At 49.6% G+C, this 22764-nt stretch overlaps 2 pseudogenes; both read left to right on the forward strand.

The window, feature by feature from the left end:
- The first annotated feature begins 522 nt into the window (after positions 1-522).
- On the forward strand, positions 523-22512 carry LOC149367435 (uncharacterized; annotated as a pseudogene).
- Positions 6280-6894, forward strand: LOC149367436 (large subunit ribosomal RNA; annotated as a pseudogene; the record flags this gene model as incomplete).
- Positions 22513-22764: the final 252 nt, after the last annotated feature.

Raw genomic sequence — 22764 nt, forward strand, 5'->3', positions numbered from 1 at the left:
AACAAGGTCCCAGTGCACGCTCGCACGAGCATCTCACAGATGTTCAGCGAGCTAGTGCTTCGCTGCGCCGAGTACCGGGCTCTGGCTTCGGATGCCAGGGGCCGGGCGGAGGTGCTCCGGACCATGTGGAGCGCGGAGCGCCGCGACGCTTCTGAGGCCCGGTCCCGGGCTTGCGTGGCGGAGGCCAGGCTGCGCGCCTGCCCGCCTCCACCTGCCGCGCCCACGTTCGCGGACGTTGTTCGGGGCAACCTCCAGCCTGCGCCCACACCGACGGCGGTGTCTACAACTCTGCCATCCTCACCCGCCACACAGCGACGTCGCCTTTCTAACACCTACAACACCCGCTACCACACCGACAGAGCTCATCCAAACTATTAAGAACAACATCATCCCAGAAGGCGAGGGCATTGGCCCCGTCCAATTTAAACCAACTGCGGCTGAGTTACGGTAATCGCCAAGCACCGCGACACACTTCACAATGTTACATCGGCGGTCCGCAACAACGCGGTCACTAACAACGCGATGGCAGTGCGGGTGGCAGAGCGCCGTCGGCCCCACATTCGCGTGTGGGGCGTCGATCCGGACGTCGCGGACGACGCCGTTGTTGCTCAGATCGCGGCAAAAAATATCGACCTCGGCATCGACGCCTCCTCGATGCTGAGGCCCTACACGTTCCGGGCTCGGAACGGAACAAAGACACACGTCCTGTCGGTGAGCCCGGACACGTTTAAAAAGATTATGACAAGGGGGCGACTGACGATAGGCTGGTCCTCGGCCCAGGTCGAGGAGGACCTCCACGTCCCCCTCTGCACATTTTGTGCTCAGTACGGCCACTCCCGTAGGAACTGCCGCCTCGCCTCCGATCCGGCGAGGGCGGCCGGCCCGAGATGCGCAGGTGCGCACGTTGTGGCTGCGCGTGCTGCCTCCGGCGGCGCTGTCGCCTGTGCGGGGCGGGAGGCTCCTCCTCACAGGGCCGGGGCGAAAGAGTGCCCATCCTTGCGGAACGAATCGCGAGGATGAGGCTATGTACCGATTATGAATGACATTAAACACTTCAACACACACAACGAGGGGCGGAGGGACGCAACTTGCCTGACGCCCAGCACTTCGCTTACGTCGCCGGCATTCTTCCCTTCAGCCACTTCTTCCCCCATCGTCGTTTGCAGACCGTACACCTTCTATTCACACATTCTATCACAATTCTCTTCCTTCGTTTACTCCTGAGGAATATGGTCTATCCATGTGCCTATTTCACTTTTTTTTCCTTTTTGCACTCCCCTTTTTCCGCAACACTTTCACTTATACGGTCGGTCCTTTCATTTCACAGCAAAGCCACGGTTCCTCCGCTCCTCGACACATGTACACTACACTGTCGCACCCACACGTCACACCACCGCTGGGCGCGACACGGTCGATGTACCTTCTTCCAAATTCACTACACTACCCAACTCCCTCCCTCGCATCCCCACAGTTAAACAGTTTCCTCTTCTCCCTCTTCACCACTCCGCCCACATCGTTTCTGTCCTCCACGCTACACTTCTCCTTTGCACGGGCCATTCCTGCTCCATCTGTACATACTCCCATCCCTAAAACTACACAACTGCAATGCTTCCTTTAACATTTTCATTTATCCAAGGTAACCTATACCATTGCAGGAATGCAGGTGCTAGTAGAAAGACTGAGGGAGGGAGACTTCCATTTCGCACTCTTCTCAAACCTCTACACACGAGCAGACATCATCACAGGCATTCCCCCAGAATGGACCGTGTTCGCCGCCCAGTCGCGTCACCGATCGGCCATCATTGCACGCCAACACCACTACGACATGTTTCCAATTAGTCACCACACGCGTCGTAGCCGTCATCTGCCCCGCGGCCACCGCATCATGTTTATTTATATCGGCATACGCTCCACCGCACACACCAATAACTCAGACATTTGACGACATTCGGCAAGCACTCATCCTCACGCAGGGCATGCCGGTTGTCTTGGGGGGGGGGGGGGGGGGGGGCGATTTTAACGCCAAACATACGGCCTGGGGACCACATATTTGTGACATCAGGGGTGGGGAATTACTAAATTTCGCCATGTCCTCAAGGCCTGTTAATTTTAAACGATCCGGCATCCCCTCCTACGTACTCCACACCTTACACAGGCAGTTGGATCGACATAACACTCGCTACCAACCACACGCTTACTTTACCGTACACATGGCTAGTTTCAGAGACAAGCACACTGTCGGAACACAGACACATCGAGGTGAAATTCGGAGAGCAATCCACAGCCAGACAGCGGAGATTAACACACAGAGGCACTACACGCCTATTACACGATATGTCAGACGACCCATTCTTCGATGCGGTGGCCGGCGTCCGTCTGGCTTCGGCGGACGCCATCGACACAATCATCAACAAATTACACTACATAATAGACAAATCACGCAAAAGGCACTCCTCATTCAGACCCGCTCCGACACGAACACGCCTCCCCACGCCATGGTGGACACAAGACCTTGCCACCGAGCAATCCCGCGTGCGTGCACTACGCCGGCGGTATCAGCGCACCAAACACAACCCAATCAGACAGCACTACGGACATCTTTACTACACTGCACTCCGCGTATTCAGACAACACATTGACGAGGCAAGCCACATAGACACGCAGTCATTAGCACGAGACTTCATTAAGAGCGGAATATTCGGTCGGCCCTTCAAAATCGCATTCGAAAAACTACGTGCACCACTCACAGTACCACCAATACAGCGGCCTGACGGAACTCTGACAACATCACTACTCGACACCGCCAGCAGACTGCTCGCCGCACACGTTGCCACTGATGACGCCACAGCAGACCTTCCACTGCACACGCACATCAGGTCTTTGGCGCAGGACGCCTCCCTGGGCGGCCCCGACGACGTGCCCTTCACTCACGGCGAGACAGACATGGCGGTCTCTCGCATAAAGCAGGGCACGGCGTCGGGCCTTGATGGCCTCACACCACGCGTAGTAACAACACTTTGGACACAACACCAAAACTTCTTCATCACAATATTATCGTCGGCCCTTCGCTTCGGTCATTTCCCGGTGGCTTGGCGAAAGGGTCGAATCATTTTCATCCACAAACCCGGCAGACCACAGCACGCAAACACTTCATACCGTCCAATCGTTATGAACTCGGTGCTAGACAAGGTGCTCGAGCGTCTTCTCTATGGTTCCCTCTACCACTTCATGGCCCACTAAAATTTGCTACATTGGAACCAATTCGGCTCCACCAGACAGCGGAGTGCCGTACAGGTGCTTTACGCTTTAGTTTCTAAATTAAGAGGGTTCCGCGCAGACGGCCTCTACGCCATACTAATTTCCATCGATTTCAGGGGCGCTTTCGACAGTGTATGGCATCCCCTAGTGCTCAGTTCACTTGCACAATGGGGATGTCCGAGAAACCTCCGCGCAGTGCTCCGGTCCTTTCTATCGGACCGCGAGGTGGTGTTGCGCTCTAAAGCGCGCGACGGGGTCGCGCGTCCCACCTCGGGGAGCCCGCAGGGATCTCCGCTGTCACCGCTCCTCTGGAATATAGCTGTGCGTGGTTTGCTCGAGCTGCCGATGCCAGAGGGCGTGTCGCTCCAGGCCTACGCAGACGACGTCGTCGTCGTTGTTCCCGGTCGTTGCAGGAAGGAGCTCACGGGTCTTGCGGAGGAGGCACTCGGCCGAGTAGCCTCGGGGCCAAGGGGGCGAGGGTTTCCATCAGCAGGGAGAAGACGGTGTGCCTTCTCATCTCCCCCCCCCCCCCCCCCCCCGATGGGGTATGGGCGGCACACCTCCCGCCATCCGCCTCGACGGAGCCCACCTGCAATTCAGGCCCTCCGTTCGAGTGCTGGGCGTAGTCTTCGACCGCACCCTTCATAGCTCACGGGGATTTGCTCAAGGAGCGCGCCGACATGCTCTCCGCACGCCTCAGCACATTCCTGCGGCTCAGTGGCACGCCGGCTCCCGGCCAGCTAAGGGCACTTTACAACCAGGTAGTCTTGCCGGCCCTCACGTACGCGTCCCCTGTGTGGTGGACCGAGAGTCCTCACTCGGGATTGCGTGCGCGTCTGGTTTCCGTCCAACGGGCCCGCTCCTCGCGTTGGTCCGGGCGTACTCCACTACGAGCACGAGGGCGCTCCAAATTCTGTTGCGGGCGCCTTCTCTGCATTTCGACCTCGACAGGTTGAATGTGGAGTTTGCGCTGTTCGCACGCAGATTGGATGTCGTGTTCGGTTCTAGAACGTACCGCGCCTCCGAAGTGGCGGCACCATTTGACGACACGCTTGAGCACCCGGCCTCTGCCGTCACATTTACACACATACAATTACACGCAGCGGACATACACACCCACTCTCGTCTACCCGGCTACCACATATACACAGATGGGTCGTACACCACAACATCGGCTGGCGCTTCATACGTCGCATTTACACCCATGGTTCATCTCATCTCGGTGGGCCGCTTCCGGGTGGAGTTGGCATCTAGGGCCTACGGTGCCGAGGTGATTGCCTTCAACAAGGCCCTCTCATATTCATTGACACTGCCCGGCACAACACCTATACATATTTACACAGACTGTTTCTCACTTTTAATAACATTGCAGAATTACATCACGACAGACACCCGTATATTTCATATTAAGACATCCTTACAGTATCGTCCTTTGCGTGGTTTTCGTTCTTAGTTCCTTACAGTCCCTTTCACAAATCAGACCAGTTCATTTGTACCACGTTTCATCGCATACGGGAGTGTTCGGAAACGAGCTCGCCGACGTCATCGCGTCTCGCGCCAACCGATCCACACGAATCAGAACATCTACATTAACACGATCATCAGTCAGGAAACACTTACACGCCACAGTGCTCGCGCATTGGCACGAGTGGTGGCAACAACACAACGAAGGCACAGGAATCTATTCATGGATACCCAGTGTACACAACATTCCCGACACATTTCCTCCACCGAAGCCTCTCACAACATTACTCACAGGACACGGCAGATTTCCTTAATACTTTCATTGTTTCGGCCTGGCGTCGTCATCAGCGTGTCCCTGCGGTCATCCCAACGGTCAACGGTGACGTTTCCCAATACCTATCTCCACATTGCCCCATTACACAAAACGTTGTCACACGCTTACCACATCCAAACACACAAACAAGTACCACTGCGGTGTGGCGGTCATGGTTGGATGACCGTCACACCGTCGCTTTACTACTTCGAATAGTATCACTAGTCACTCAGTCGCTCCCAAATTATTCACGCCACAACTAAAACATTACACGTATCCTACCCACACACACACATACACACGACTGTGTACCGCTTCCTCAGGGGGGACATTTGGCCCAATTATGGGTGGATGCTGATGTGTCCTCCCTTCTGTGGCGGCGAGTCGCAGTCACTCAGCACTCTTACATAATACACTTTTCTTTTACTCGACATCACTTTCAATGCACCTACACTACACTTACACATACCTTACATTCTATCCTATTCTATCCGATTCCTTTTTAAGTAACGCTTGCTACCTACTGATTTCGCACTTCCTTTCTCCCTACATATACTTTTCTCTTCCTTTTCACCTTCTTCCTTGCCTCTACTCTTTCACTCTCTCTTCAAATTCACACAGGACAGGCGCACTGACATAAAATGTAAATTGGCGCACTTCTCTTCCCCGCTACTCCTCTATATGCTTTCTCCTCACAGATTTCCTCTTTCTACCCCGTCTTCAAGATCTTCTGCCTCCTGCTGCCTGCATTCCTGTGTCATCTTGTTTTTTTTCCACAATTCTTGTTATTTCATACCCATTACACCACTTTCTTTTTTCTCTCTTTTCCTTCCTTCTCTCCTTTCGCTTCTTTTGTTTCCATTTGTAAATAAGCAAGTCACTTTCTTTTGTTTTTTGTAAATAATTATTCCCCCCCCCCGTTTCTTTTTCTTTTCTTCTTTTTGTTTTGTAAATGATTATGTCACTTCTTTTTTTTGTAATTAATCAAGTTCACCTTTTCTTTCTATTCTTTTCTTTGTTTTTTTGTTTTTGCAGTATTAGTTATTTTTCTCCTTGGCACCCTCATCGATGTTTATAAATAAAAGAAGCTCACCGGGTATTCATCATCCCTCTGTGCTCGTTGAGCCCTTCGGACACAATGCTACCGTGCCCTACTTTATTTCTCCCATTGGCTTTTTCCACCAAATTCGACTTTTGGCCACTTGGGCCCTGTTCTTTTATTTTTGATTGGTTTAAGCCTGTTGATGCTCCGCAGGTGCAGGCTCTTTCTCATTCCGCTTTATTTTTGCCGTTATTTTGATTTTAGCATGGAATGAGACTCCGACTGGGGCGCTACATCTGTCAAACGGTAACGCAGGTGTCCTAAGGCGATCTCAGCGAGGACAGAAACCTCGCGTACAGCAAAAGGGTAAATGCCTGCTTGATCTTGAATTTCAGTACGATTTGAGACCGCGAAAGCGGGGCCCCTCGATCCTTTTGGCTTTAAGCAAGAGGTGTCAGAAAAGTTACCACAGGGATAACTAGCTTCTGGCGGCCAAGCGTTCATAGCGACGTCGCTTTTTGATCCTTCGATGTCGGCTCTTCCTATCATTGCGAAGCAGAATTCGCCAAGCCTTGCATTGTTCACGCACTAATAGGGAACGTGAGCTGGGTTTAGACCGTCGTGAGACAGGTTAGTTTTAACCTACTGATGACTGGTCGTTGCGATAGTAATTCTGCTCAGTACGAGAGGAACCGCAGATTCGGACACTTGGTTCACTTCTTGGTCGAGAGACCAGTGGTGCGAAGCTACCATCCGTGGGATTACGACTGAACGCCTCTAAGTCAGAATCCCGTCTAACCACTGCAACGATATCGTGTGCGCTTGCGGCGAAAGCGGGTGAGATTAGCGCCGGGTCGAGCTCGACGGGCCGTCGCGCTTCCCGGATCGATGAAGCCAAATGTATACCCAGAGAGCGTTACACCGGAGGCCGAGTTTTGGGAATGCCACTGGTCGCTCTCCGGGGCTCCGGCTGGCCTGAATCTCTGCCGTGTGTTGTCTGTCTTTCTGTGTCCTTGTTTCTTTGCGCAATGTTTTTACCTTTGAACTATGAAGTCGTCCTTGACGAAATGACTGCATCCCAGCGACGCCGCGTACGACCAGAAGTTGTCCGTGTCGTGCGTCTAAAGCCCTATTCGCGCTAAACCACGTTGTGTTTACACCCTTGGTGTTTATGTATACACAATCCGTTTCAGTTGTTTGCGGCCGCATTATGTGCTGAAGCATCGGGTCGATGCTTCTTTGAGAGGGGAGTAATGCCGCCAATGTTTGTAGTGTTTGTTTGTTCATTCTACAAAGCTGCCGGCACATCGCTTTATCGCTTTGTTTGTGAGGCAAGACGCGCCTATACTCCATTTCATACACCTGGTGCAACGCTGTCAAAGCTAGCGCTCTTTTTTGCGCAGCCTGCATCCGTGACAGAAAATAGTGCGTTGCTTGTGGTGAGCGAAAAATAACAAATGCATTGCGGACAGGCTTCGTGGATAATACATTTGTCATCAGCGTGACAAAAAACGATGTTATTGCGAGCGAATCGGTCGAGATCTGTGATTTTGTATTTTGCGTTTGTCGTATTTTTCCATTTCACGTTTTCGCTGTCCCCGCTGGCCGCCGTGTTTACTCTTTCTGTCCGCCTCCCTTTCACTTTTGGGAAAATGGCGTCCTGCTGAGCGGCGCGGCCAGCTCTCCTGTACGCATTTTACCGAAGGTTCGTGCACGCCAAGCAAGTAATTGCGAATGTGTTCGGCCGCACCAAGATCCGTTTTCCGCAGAAGTCTGTTCGGGAAGTACTGAGTTCTGTGAGCGAGAACACCGGAGTATCTCCCCGTAGCGTTGCCAAAATCAAGGCGGAGCGTCTGTGTGGGCCTGTGGCGTCTCCGAAGAAAAGACCTCGCGAAGTGAAGATTTCAAGCTCGCGAATAGTCAAGAATGACAGCTTCACAGTCCATGCCATCCGTCTGAAAGTGCACAGTATGTACGCGAAGAGGGAAGTCCCAACACTGGGCAGTGTGCTAAAGGCTGTCAGTGAGGACAACGACCTGCCGAACTTCAAGAAAGCCACATTGTGGAGATTGATGAAGGACATCGGATTCACATTTCATAAAAGAAAACGGAATCTTGCACTGATCGAGCGAAGTTACATCATTGCCTGGCGTCGCAGAAACCTGCGGGCGATCAAGGAATTCCGAGAACAGGGCAGGTACGGGTCGTTCCTTGCTTACTTTTTTACGCAGCACGTTTAGACTGGCTTCACATAGAGCTTGGTGTTAGCTTTGCAACCTCGCAGTCAGAACAGTGAGTGTTGCTTCAGGATAACACGTTTAGAAGAAATCGTCTTAACCACGTTGCTGTTGCCGACCTTTTGCGTAGCGGCGATGTTTCACGACCAGTTTTGTGCTACGTTTCGGTGTTGCACGTGTCTGCATGGGTCAGATTAAATCGCTAAATCCCAATTGGTGCGGCAAGCAAAAACAGCACTGCCAAAAATGTAGCACTGCAATGGGTAGTGTCATCTCGTCGTCGCCGTAGGAACGAATGGACACCCACTGTACCACAGCAACGGAGCAACACTGCCAGTTGCTCCGGTGGTGCGAGTTACTGGCGCTACTGCTGCGAACGTGGGCAATTTTGGTTCGCAGTCGCCGCGAGTGAAGAGATTTCAAACGTTGCCGAATTAGACAAGTACCCCATGCAAACATGCAATGAATATAAACTGGCTACCAAATGCCGCCTGGGCGTGAAATATAAGCCCGAACAAGGGAGAAATTAAGCTGAGATAATTCTTTTTTCTCGAGCGTCTTTGAGCAGCTGTCTGTGAGAATTCAGGTGCTGCATTCCATCAATTGCTTTCATTTTCATTTTTTGGTTTGTTTTTTACAGGACTGCAGTCATCTCGTGGTGTACGGCGAAACGTTAGAGTCACTGAAACGCCATAATGAATGGCTAAAAGATAACGTTGCAACGGCTGATGATTTGGCTCTGAGGCCACGGCTTCTGGCTACAGCACAGGAGCGACACCAACAGCTGCGGACGCTGTCTATTTCAGATGCCCCCCTCCTCTTCCAATTCTTGTCTACCGAGGGAGCGGTAGGTTTATCGTGTTTTGCTCAGTGTGAACATTTACTGAACTTTAATACATTTCCAGCTCATCATGGAGTTCGATGTAGCATTCAAACGATGCCTGATGGACTGTATGGAGCGCGGCTTCCGGACGCTCAGCAATATGATTTTGAATTCTGGGCACGAGGAGGAAGTGGCAACACTGTCACGTGCATCACATGGTAATCTACTGCTCTTGATTTTAGAGATAAGGCAGTGAGACGAGATTCTTGGCATTGCAGAAGAAAATGATAAAGGGTTGAGGTGGAGCCTCAGCACGCTACGTAACATTATGACAAGAGGACTTGCCCTGATGAAGATAAGTCCTCTTGCTTAAGTGGCGCCTAGAGGACTGAGGCTTCCTATCAGGTCTTGTGTAGTGCACCTTAAGCATGTTTAAATCCCTCATGCCTTAAAAAATTCTTCTTTTGCATGGAAATGGAGGAAAATGGTTCAAATCCACTTACTGTTTTCATCCTTACACCACCCTGATAAGGCAGCCCATTGCCAAGTACAAACATTGGTACCAGGCATGCAGAAACAAGCATGGTTACTTGTACTCATGCAGTCGCCATAACTCGGCACCTCGAAGTGGTCCAGCTAGCCTAATTGGTTGCTTCCAATCCGCTGCCTGGTGCGCATAGCTTGCATGCATGCATCAGACTGGATGCTCAGCATTTCCACTGTTTCGGCATCTGTTGTTCACTTCGAACTGCCACTCGTTCCCCTAAAATGGTCAGGTTATGCAGACGAACGAGTGTGTTGTGAGCATCGACTGGAGACTCACACAGCAGTCCATTGACAGTGAGCTCTGTTTTAGGTTCCCCTTTCCACCTGTGTAGCAATGCTGTGCATTGCTGACCTTCTTTGCCTATTGTAGGACTCTAGGCTCATTGACAAACTTTGCAAGCGTTTTTGTGTATCTGATGTGTATTTTCTGTACACTGAAATTTATTTGAGCCCATTTCCAGGGCATTGGAAAACCTGACTGCATTCTCTTTTGCTTTACATACGGTTCAATGGCTGCACATATTTATTTCATTTCCTATTGCATATTCCCGCTCCTTCCCTTCTACCCTTTGCCTCCAAAAACCACTCTTCTGTTTTGTTCGGTTGCATGCCGTTACAAGCACATCACACCTTTATTTGCACTGTAGCTGCTCCAACTAGTTAGTCTGCACTGAACCGTTTGTTTCATCTTAACAGTTCTGAAATTAATCACCCCTAGTTGCGTTGGGACTTCATTTGCATGCCTTCATATCAGTGCTTGCAGAAAAATTTCGTTCACAAGCAACTGCAGTAAAAAAACCGCCAATTTCTTCTGCCTCGCAGAAGATGGAGTGGCAGGGCTGTTGGAAGTTGTGGCCTCAAGGTGCAATGAGTCCCTTCAAGCTATTGTCACTAAGGTGAGTTCTCAATATATCTATTACTGGATATGCATAGGACAGCTGCTATGCTAATAAGCATAAGTAATTCGCCACTATCATTATCATCTGCTTGACTAGATCCACTGCAGGGCAAAGGCCTCTCTCATGTCTTTCCTATGAACCCTGTCCTTCGCCAGCTCCGGCCACCGTATCCTCGCAAACTTCTTAATCTCATCCACCCACCTAACTTTCTGCCGCCCCCTGCAGCACTTGCCTTCTCTTGGAAGTAAATCATACTGACTGCCTATACCTGGTATCCAGCAATGATGCGCAACATTTATAATGCACACTGCACAGAAAAATATTTCACTCAATTTGTGCCAATCGTTACCACCACACAAATGTACAAGGATGCAAAGGAAGAACCTGACACGCCAGGGCTGTGTCTTCTGTATCGTCCATGTGCATTTATGCACTATTATAACTTAGTAGGAATGCTTCGCTGCAACTGTCTCTACTTTCTGTATGTTTTAATTTTGGTGGTTTATTTTTGGTGTATTGCATCTACAGGAGGACCCCTGCTTGACTCCCTGCCTGGTGGTTTGTGAGAACAAGATGGTTCTCTATGTCGATAGACAGCCACTTTTTGATGTCTCGAGTACATTATCTGGCATGTCATGCCTTCTCGCAGCTTTGTGGGTTTTCCACATTGCCTACCCCAGAAAGGCTCATCGAATGCTTTCATTTTATAAACACGCTTTCGTAAACCTCACATGCACAAAACCACATGTAAAGGCGCTTGAATTTATTAATTTTTTTAAAGCTGGTGCTCCCAGCGTCTGACCTCTTTCCCATCTTCTGTCATTCCCTCATATGAGACACGTGCAGAAACCTGCAAACAGGCCTGTCGACGCTTTTCTATCTTTTGTTTTTTAAGTGATGTGCCAGGCTTTGTAAACAGAGCACAAGCAGCTAATAGTAGCCCAAACTTTTGAAGTTATTATTCCTCACTTTTACATGTCATATTGTAGTTCCCAGTCTATTTTTCTTTGTCTACATCCCCTGCCCCTCTTACTGCGTCATGCACATGCCTAAGGGCATATTTACCTACCTGCTGCATTTTATGTTTTCCAGATTATTTCTGCTTACCTTTTCCCCATTTACAGTACATTTTAAGTAACAATGCTGCTTCTTGTAACGTACCTAGGTAGGTTTCAGTGTTTGACAGTATATATATATATATATATATATATATATATATATATATATATATATATATATATACACACACACACACAGGGTCTGTTCTGAAAGTAGTAGGACTGTTTTTCCTGAGCGAATGGGCGGACGAGAGGCGGTCTGCGCGTGCAGGATCGTTGAAGGGAGATTTTGGGAATGCTGAGAAAAATTACCAGTCGGCTCTCGGCCGTTGAAGGGAGGAGGTCGCTTGTACTGTGAACCCCTATCGAAGCGCCTCGTCACGCAGAATCATGGAGCGTTTACTAGATCAGCGATACGCGATAAAAGTTTGTGTACAACTTGGTAAAAGGGGCAAAGAGACTCACGAAATGGTTAAGAAGGCCTACAGTGATGCTTCCATGGGTACATCGAGTGTTTTTGAATGGCACAAACTGTTCCGAGAAGGTAGAGACAGAGTGGAAGATAACGACCTCTTCGGACGCCCTTCGACCAGCAAGACCAACAAAAATGTTTCGCGAGTGAAAACTTTACTAAACAGTGATCGTAGGATGAGTATCAGAATGATTGCGATGACTTGAGCATTCCACAAACCCAAGTTTTTGAGATTGTGACAGAAAACTTAGCCATGAGGAAAGTGTGCGCGGAGTTGGTGCCGCGAGTGTTGTCAGAGGAGTAGAAGACCAACCGGAAAGCTATCTGCCATGATGATCTCCTTCTTTGAATGAGAACTCCGATTTTGTGGACAATGTAGTGACTTGTGAAGAGACGTGGGTGTCTGAATACGACCCTGAGAGCAGGTGCAGAGCTCAGAATGGCACACCGTTTCTTCCCCACGCCCCAAGAAAGCGCGAATGAGCAAATCCAAGCAAAAGTCCATGCTCATTTTCTTTTTTTGATCGACATGGAGTCATCCACAAAGAGTTCGTACCACTCGGACAAATAATTAATGCAGTTTGTTATGTGAAAGTCCTCAAAAGACCGCAAAAACGCATTGTTCGTGTCCGCCCAGCCATCGCAAACAATTGGCGGCTGCACCATGGCAACGCGCCGAGCCACACAGCGTTCAGCGTAGTTGAGTATCTTGCCCAGCACAAGGTGGCAACGCTGCCTCAGCTCCCCTACAGCCCCGCCTTGGCCCTGTCAGACTTTTTTCTATTCCCAAAAATAAAATCGACGCTCAAGAGGAAGCATCACGGATCGGTAGAGGCGGTTCAACAGGCCGTGACGAGGGAGCTAAACCGCATTCCGGTCCAGGCGTTCCTGGAGGCGTACGAAAACTGAAAAACTCACTGGCAGCAGTGTGTAGATGCGGAAGGGTGTTACTTTGAAAAATTCTAATCATTTGTACTATTAACATGAATAAATGTTTTTTAAAAAAATGAGTCCTACTACTTTCAGAACAGAGCCTGTATATATATATATATATATATATATATATATATATATATATATATATACATACTTACATACTTACATACGTACATACATACATACATACATACATATACATTAAATGAGAACAACATTGGTTCAATCTGTACATTTCGTTTTGTGTCATCTCGCCTTTGATGTAATAAAGTCACGTTCACAGTGTTACTCATGGTGTTCTCAGATTGTCAAAACGGAGGCTTTGTTCCAAATGAAGCATTAAACCAGAACCCATTAACCATTAACAAATGCTGGAAAAAGGTTCCAAACCATCGCAAAAACGCTAAATACACTGCTCACAAAAACACCATAACGGCAAAGAAATACTCCCTTTTGTGCTCATAAAAACTCCAAATCAGTAAAAAATACTCCCTTTGCAGTGTGTAAAAAACACCCAGGTGGTTATAAAAAACTCCCATAAAACACCCCAAAAACACCATATATGGGGAGTAAAAAATTTACTCCCTTTTCACTCCAAAATAACTCCCTTATATAAGGGTGTAAATAAAAAACACCATACATAGGGAGTAAAAAAAACCTCCTTTTGGGTGTGCGTTAGAGGACAAGCCATTTACACCCTTTTGGGTGTTTTTTTGCTAAGTGTATGGCTTGAGTCTGGCGATGTGCACAATTTCGGAGGTTGGCGGGCGTCTTGAAGTGCGAACACTTCCTTGCGGTCGCACCTCGTGCATAACTTCGCTGAGTTTGCGGAGTACCTCGTAGGGGCCAAAGTGACCGCGCAAAAGCTTCTAGGGGTGACCGCGCAGGCGGATGGGGCTCTAAACCCACACTTGACCGCCTGGCTAGTAAATGACTTCGCGGTGACGAAGGTTGTAGCGGTGAGCATCGATTTCTTGCCGCACGCAGGTTCGTTGCCGAGCCAGCCTGCGGGCAGCCTCTGCGTCGAGAACGAAGGTATCAGCGGCGGCGACGGATGGATGCGCAATATCGGGCAACAACATCGTGTCCAGCATAGTCACGACTTCGCAACCATGTACCAAACGGAATGGCGTGAATCCCGTCGTCTCTTGAAGGGCAGTATTGTAGGCAAACGGGACGTAGGGAAGTATTTGGTCCCAGTTCTTATGGTCATCGTCGACGTACATAGAGTTTTGCGGGGGACTTCATTTTCATCTTGCTTGTACGATTTCATGTTTGCCACTCCTGCTAGGGCCAAAATACTGGCCTGCAGTATTTTTAAATAAATAAATATCAGCTATAATCTTATTAAGACGTTCGGTTAGGCCGTTGGTTAGAGGATGGTAAGCTGTGGTCTTGCGATGACTTGTGCCACTGAGCCGCGTAACTTCCTGAGTTAGTGTGGACGTGAACGCTGTGCCTCGGTCAGTTAAAACAACATAAGGGGCGCCATGACGGAGGACTATGCTGATGAAAAAGTGAGAAATTTCAGCAGCAGTACCGCGGGGAAGGGCCTTCGTCTCGCAATACTGGGTGAGGTAGTCAGTGGCAATCACAATTAACCGGTTACCCATTGAGTAAAGCTAATTTGGGCGAGTTGGTAAGTATTCATCTTATGGGGAACAGCGCAACAAGGGCGGGACACACACACACACAGAAGAAAAGCGCTGGCTAGCAACTGATTTTATTGAAAGACAGAACGTGGAATATAAGCAGGAAAAAATAACAAAAAACCTAGTCAAATGAAAGTATGTTATGTGGGAGGCAACATAGTCGATTTCTTTGTCAATCAATGTCACGGAAGGGTGGCTGACGCACTTTGCTCTCTGAATGTAGATAAAATACGCTTCCATGACTTCGCGGGTCACTTTGTCCTTGTGGCGAAAAAGCACTGCTGTTTTTTTTGTAGATAAGGGCGCTCTTGCAATTTTTGCAACGAAATTTTGTGTCAGGAACCAGCCCTTCTTCAAACCTTCTTTCGTGTTCCCCTTTCATGGTTCCACTTGCATTTGGCACAGTGGACGGCAGCATGGCAACATGCATATATTCCACGTTCTGTCTTTCAATAAAATCGGTTGATAGCGTTTGTCTTCTGTGTGTGTGTCCCTCCTTTGTAGCGCTCTTCCCCATAAGACGGTTACCCATAGATGACGTGCGAAATGGACCGAGTAAATCCATGCCGACTTGGCGGAAAGGGATTCTCGGTGGAGCAATGGGTTGGAGCAAGCCAGCCGGCTTGAAAAGTGGTTTCTTCCGACGTTGGCACTCGCGGCAAGTGCGTACATAACGCTCGAAAGCCGCAGCAAGCCTGGGCCAGTATTAACGGTGGTGACCTCGTGCCATCGTTCGAGAAAATTTGAGGTGGCCGGAAGGAAGCTCGTCGTGGCATGCCTGTAAAACGTAAGTGCGGAGCGCTGTTGGAACACGTGCAGGTATCCAGAGTCCGTGGGGCCGTAGTTTCGTTTGTAGAGGACTCCACCCCGGAAGCAAAACGAGAAGCGACGCGCGAATTGACAAGGTGGTAACGGTGCGGTGCCCTCGATATAATCGATGAGTGGCTGCAATTCCGTGTCGTCCCTCTGTTGCTGAGCGATGGCGGATGTGGTCAGGGCACCAATAAATGCAGGGTCATCTTCCAGGTCATCAGAGCTGCACGGGATAGGAGCATGGGACAAGCAGTCTGCATCGCTGTGTTTGTTACCCGACTTGTAGGCAATTGTAGCATCGAATTCCAGCAAGCGAAGGCTCCAACGAGCTAGCCGGCCCGAGGGGTCTTTAAGGTTCGCGAGCCAACGCTTAGACAAGTGTGAGCCATCTAAACTGTTAAAGTAGCCTGGAGCCCCCGATTATGCGCATGCGTGTGAAGACTGTAAATGTGTTTCTTGCATATTTCAGTAAATCAGTGGTTAGTAGCGCTCCGTGTGTGTTGGTTCCTTTCTTTGTGTACATCTTTTGCGCTGAACCAAGTTTCAACTATGTCCCACCAACTAGCCCAGCACGAAGTTTTGTTAACGCAAGGAGTGGTGGTCACTCACGACCCGAAACGGGCGACCATACAAGTAGGGTCGAAACTTCGTTATTGCCCACACAACAGCTAGACACTCCTTTTCAGCGGTTGAGTAATTCGCCTCGGACCTTGGCAGCGTGCGGCTTCCGCAAAGAGTCACGCGCTCACCACCGTCTTGCCACTGGACGAGGACTGCACCGAGGCCGACGTTGCTGGCATCGGTGTGAAGTTCCGTGTCCGCCTCCTCGTCAAAATGGGCATGAATGGGCGTTGTTTACAGGCTTTTTCTCAGCTCGTTGAAGGCGTCCTGCTGTTCCTGTGCCCAGGCGAAAGGCTGATCGTCTTTTGTCAGCCGTGTGAGAGGCTCAGCCAGCCTGGAGAAGTCTTGCACGAAGCGTCTGTAATATGCGCAGAGGCCAAGAAACCGGCGCACAGCTCGCTTATCAGTGGGGGTCGGGAACGCAGCTACTGCGGCCGTCTTGTCGGGGTCAGGGCTGACGCCCTGAGGGGTCGAAACATGGCCCAAAAACTTAGCCGTTGGTACGCGAAGTGGCATTTTTCGGGTTTTAGAGACAGAGCAGCCGATCGGATTGCCGCCATCACTGCACTCAAGCGCTTGGGATGTTCTTCGTAGCTCGCGGCGAAAATGACCACATCATCAAGGTAGACGACGCACGACTATCATTTGAGGCCAACCAGGACATAGTCCATCATTCTTTGAAATGTGGCAGGAGCGGTGCACAGGCCAAAGGGGAGCACCTTGATCTCGTACAAACCGTCGGGGGTTATGAACGCGATCTTTTCAGGGTCACGTTCATCGACCTCGATCGGCCAGTACTCAGTGCGTGGATCAAGAGAAGGAAAGTACCGGGCATGACGGAGGCGTTCGAACGAGTCTTCAATTAGGGGCAATGGATAACCGTCCTTTTTAGTAACCTTGTTGAGGAGACGATAGTCGGCTCAAAATCACAGAGTGCCATCCTTCTTGGCGACCAGCACAACGGGCGAAGCCCACGGGCTTGTTGACGGCTGGATAACCTCCCGTTCTTTCGCAGGCATTCGATAGGAGCGGTGTCGTATAGGCCCCTCGGCTTCATCAACTACAATGCGATGTTTAGCGACCGGTGTTTGCCGGACCGTAGTAGTGGTCGCAAAGCAGCCACGAAAAGAGTCGAGGATCATGTGGAGGCGGTGTTTCTGATCAGCGGTTAGGTCAGTGTTCACATCAGCCATAACGGGGGCATCAGACATCGCTTCATGGGTTTGGCTGAACAGGGATAACGCGCAGTGGGCGAGTGACTCATTAATTTAATCGAAATAGGCTATGGCGGTTGCTTGCGGCAAGTGGCGGTATTTGGTTCTAAAGTTGGTAACAAGAAGCTGCGTTAGCATTTCGCGGAGGGAAATAACACCCCGCGCAACGCAGACTTGTTGGCTAAACAGTAAGGACAGGTTACCTTCCGCAATCCCGTGAGGCGTGCGTGGCTTGGAGCACTCCACCGTAATAAACAAACTGGACCGTGGTAGCGTGACATTGTCGTCACACACGCGAGCGACAGGCCTGTCGTGCTCGCTCCTGTCGGCGATAGCACACTGAGCTGAGAACGTCACGACAAGTTCGCGGTGGCTGATTATCGCACCGTGTTTCTGAAGAAAATCAAGCCCGAGGATTAGGTCCATCGAGCAGTGAGCCAACACAACGATACAGCCAGTGAAGGTTACACCGCGAGTCTCGATTCCAGCGGTGCAGACACCAAGCGGTGTCACCATATGGCCTCCAGCTGTCCGGATGTGCGTTCCAGGCCAAGGTGTCAGGACTTCCCTCAGGACAGTCGTCAGACCACGACTCATGACGGAGAAATCGGCGCCGGTATCTACGAGAGCAGTCACACGGCGGCCATCAACGGCGACCGTGGTTTTAGCCGAAGTTTGGTCATCTTCGGGAAAACGCTGTGTGGAGGAGGTCGGACTACGGGGTCGTTCTCGTCGTCGAGTTGGGGTGTCAAGTGGCGTCTGTTCGTCGAAAGGTCGTCGGCCTTAGGGGTCCTTCGGGTTGTCCAGTTGAAGCGTCAACCCAAGGTTGTCGGGGCGTGTGATCGGAGGTCGGGTCGCATGCTAACGTCGCTGAGCGGAGGGTGTTCGTCATTATGTCTAGTGACAGAGGCCCTACCCCAGGGGGTCGCCGTCCTCAGTTTTCCCGGTGCGGGATGGAGGACTGTCGGACGTAGGACTGGCGGGTTGGTGAAGACGACCGTCGAGGCGACGGTGAGCTGGACTGATGGGCAGTTGGTGCAGGCGGGACGTTGACCGCCAGGTACTGGTCGATTTAAACTCATAGTTTTTCAGCGCAACGGCACACGGCCAAAGAAAAGAAGCAGGAAGGGAAGGACCAACAAAGCGCTGACTGTGAACTGTTTATTTAGGGACGCACACACAGCTTAAATACACTCAGACCAGCGCAGGGGCACACCGTGCAAGGTAAATAGGAAAAAAAAACTCGTTTCACATCTTTATCGCAAAAACTTTGATAGGAACATCTTTTCTGCAGCATACAGAAGAACTGAAGTATCGCTAACACAATCTGACCCTGCTCTCTGAATATAATATGCCTCTATCGTTTTACGGGTTGTTTTTGATTTACTTGTGCTCAGAATCCTCACTCCCGAAAAGACCGGTGTACAATCCTTGCAATTAGCATATTGCTCGACAAGTGTAGCACCTTCCCCTTTCCTTAGGTCTCTTGCGTGCTCCCTGAGCCGGTCGTTGAAGCAGCGCCCAGTTTGCCCGATGTACGATCTGCCACACGTCAAGGGGATTTCGTACACAACGCCTGTGGCGCATTCCGCAATGCGTTTCACGTGCCTCTTTTTAGACCCAGGTTTTTTTGTTTTCACCTGTGATGCGTCGGGCCAACTGGCCAAGCTTCCGAGCGGCTGAGAGGACCAACGGCACGTTGTGCCGGTTAGCCACCTTTTTGAGGCCATGGGATACTTTGTGCACGTATGGCATCACTTCAGGCCTTGCTTTAACCTGCGGAGGGTTTATTGCCTCCTTGCCAGTTCCGGGCTTCAACTTCTTCAAGACTGCTTCTGCAACAGCGACAACTGGTCGATGTTGCGGGGTCGTTCACCATAGCGTGGCCGGGGTGCGCCTGGCGAAAAGCCGTGCAGGCCAATTGGAGGTACGGGTGGTTACGACGGATGTTGCCTGCTTCGCCGCAGTGAAAGCACACACACGCACACACACACACACACACACACACACACACACACACACACACACACACACACACACACACACACACACACACACACACACACACACACACGCACGCACGCACGCACGCACGCACGCACACACACGCACGCACGCACGCACGCACGCAGAGAAAGAGCAAAACGAAAACGACCAAGAAGCTGCAACATCGAACTTCTCCGTCTCTAGCGAAAGCAGTGGTGGCATTGACAACAGTGTTGTGCTGGAGAGCAACACACAGCTGTTCACTGAGTTGTCGGACATGGCAGCAGCAGGCCAACGGATGCAGGGTTGGTCGCTTGATGTCGTTGGCACTACAATTGTGGTGTACAAGCTGGTAATGAGAGAAGACTTACCAGAAATCGACAGGGCTGTGGTAGTGTCGAAACACCTGACCGTGTCTGTCAGTGCCAAGGGGCAGCGTGTGCCATCTGCCGTGTATTCTACTGGTGTAGATGTCGAATTGAAATCATGCGATGACCTGAACTGCCTGCTTTCACGCATTGAAAGGCTGAATTCTTGTGAAGGTGGTCCTGCTGATAATTATCCCGATGTCTTGTCATCAGCTGTGGCCATTAAAAATGGTGAAACATGGCATCGCAAATCATGCACAGTTCTGTGTCTGACAGCAACGTGCCAGGAATGCAGGAGTCTCCATAAGCTCTTTTCACGGCGCCGCAAGACAAGCAACAGGTTGACATATAGAAACACCAAAGTGAGGTCTCTGCGTAGAAAGGCAATACGAGCAACTATTCAGAGAGAGAAAATGAAGAAAGAAGTAGCCACTATGAAAATACAACTTAAGAACTTGACCGAGGAGAGGATGGAACAAGCGCTTGACATTCTTCCAGCTAAGCAGCAACTCGCTTTCAAGACTGCTTTTCAGGCAGCAAAGGCAATATTGAAAAACGAGAGGAGATACACAGAAGAGTAGTTAATGACGTGTCTTCTCCTGCAAATTTCAAGCCCGAAAGCTTACAAGCTATTATCTGATATGCAGCTTTTGCCGCTTCCTACAAGAGCACGCCTTCTTCAGATTATTAGTGGCATCCCTTGCAGATTCGGTTTCAGTGAGGTTTCGCTGAAGAGTATTCGAGAGCATTTTCATGAGAAGAGCCGCCTTCGAAGGTGTGGTGTCCTACTCCTTGATGAAATAAAGCTCAAGCAATGTGTTGCTTTCAGCAAAACGTCATACAAGATGGATGGCTTCGTTGATTATGGTGATGTGACAAATGCCGCCACTGGCCAACTCGCTGACCACGCACTGGTGTTGATGTTTGTCCCGCTTTTTGAGGGCTGGGTTCAACCCATAGCATCTTTTGCCACAAGAGGTGCAGCACCAGGCCGTATCCTTGCACAGCTTTTGTTAAGTGCTGTGCTGCAGCTTCACAAGCATAATGCCTCAGTGCTTGCTGTTATAAGTGATGGGGCAGGTAATAACCGCTCAATGTGGATGAACCTTGGAGTGTCAGGAGATATGATGTCACCATGCCACAGCATCGAGCACCCCGGGAGCCTTCACAGAAGATCTTTATCTGTGATGTGCCGCAAATAGTCAAGTGCATCAGAAATCATCTGAAAAAGCACACCTATGGAATGGTAAGGGAAAATATGTACACTGATTTGCAAGGGAGCTCAAAAAACTCTTTTGGTTATTTCAGGCTGGGGATCATCAGATCAACTTCGCACATTATGTTGCGCTGTATAAATGCGAGAAAAGCAAACATGCAAGAGTAGTGCCGAAGCTGACTAGAGCACATGTTGCACCAGACAACCTCCAGAAGATGAGCGTCCGACTTGCTACACAGGTTGCACCCTTAAAGACAGCGTATACCATTTTTGGTTATTTTTAATTAATTCATCAATGCACTTTTTTTACAGCTATTCAGTCGTGGAACAGCTATAGGCATCCGCATATACAGAGAAGCCGGTGCTGAAGACCTGAGGGGTCCTGAGGGAACAGAAGCATTTACCAAGTTGCTTAAATACCTGTTTGATGCTTTGAACATAAAGCTACCTGAAAGAGGCATCAAACGCCACTCAAAGGAAATACAGGTAAGCCAAGAACCCTTTCATGCATGTTGATCGATGCTCATCATGTGCTGACATTTTACCTTATTCGTTCAGGTCATTAGAGACTTCTTGGAAATATTGAATACCACAGAGAAGAACTCCGTGGAAAAAGGTCTCAAGCTCTTTGCGTCGAAACTAACAACTGAATCTCTGCGTGCTACCTTGTTGTCAACGCTTGACATCATTGAGTTCTTGCTGGATCAGGGTGCACACTTTGTTTTGACAGCAAAGTTGAACCAGGACCCCTTAGAGGTGAGAATGTGATTACTGCTGGTTTTTGAGTGTTTAGCTATCGGTGGTGAAGTTCTTTGTAAATTAACAAGCCCTGTGTCTTTTCCAGCGCCTCTTCAGACTTGTCCGTTCATTCGGAGGAGATGAATCTCATCCTACCGTCGTCAATGTTACTCAGATATTCCGGCTTCTCAGTTTGTACACTCCGATAAAGACTGCATTGCACGGCAGTGTGCAAGGTGTACCTGGGAGTGTGCTTGTCAGCGTACAGGACACACTGAAGAAGACAGAGTTTTACCGCAGCAAACATGCTTCCTTACGTGAGTGTATAAAAAAAAAGCTGCTGGAGATGACATCTGAAGCAGGCAATGAGCCTGGAGAGCAGGATGACGATCACTACTACTTCAAGGGAGGAGTGGATTATGCTGTTGTCTACTACTTGAGTGGATATGTAGTGCATAAATTTGAAAAGCACGCAGTATGCATTCTGTGCTTAGAAGACATAAGCAGTCCACTGCCCGTTGTTGGCTCTGATGCGCACCTGACAACTTACAGAAGTTTCAAGGAAGGCTGTATGAAGCACCGAACAGGCAAAATGTTGACTGTTATGAAAGTTGTCAATGAAGTAGTTTCTGCCACGTTAGATGAGGCTGGTGCTTGTGAAAACATATTCTGGAAGGTGCTCGAAAAGTGCAGCCTTGCTCGCTTGGGCTTTGCCGACCACATGTCTACATTCACTTGCCAGGTATTAAACTTCGTCATTGTGACTAGAATGCACTTTTTCTCGCGAGATTTTAACCATAAATTAGAATGCAAGGAAAAGGTAGCTGTAGCTAACAAGAAAGCGCGTCTCTTGTAATTCTGGCTCTGGAAAACTGGTTCCCAGATCATGTTTGCTGCATTGATTCAGTAAATTGTTTTAGTTTGACTGTAACTTTGTCTCTTGAAAACAGGTTTTCAGTTATGTTTCGTGTATCGATTCAATAAATTGTTTTAGTTTGACTTTCTGACTTTCGTCATCGTCGTTTTTCTCGTTTTATAGCCTTAAATACGGCCAGCTTTCACTCAAGTAGTTCGGTACCTTGCTTTTAATCATGGAAGACAGTTGGGC

This window comes from Amblyomma mixtum, chromosome 1, assembly GCF_055824585.1.
Source record: "Amblyomma mixtum isolate Tamu chromosome 1, ASM5582458v1, whole genome shotgun sequence".
NCBI classification, from domain to species: domain Eukaryota; kingdom Metazoa; phylum Arthropoda; class Arachnida; order Ixodida; family Ixodidae; genus Amblyomma; species Amblyomma mixtum.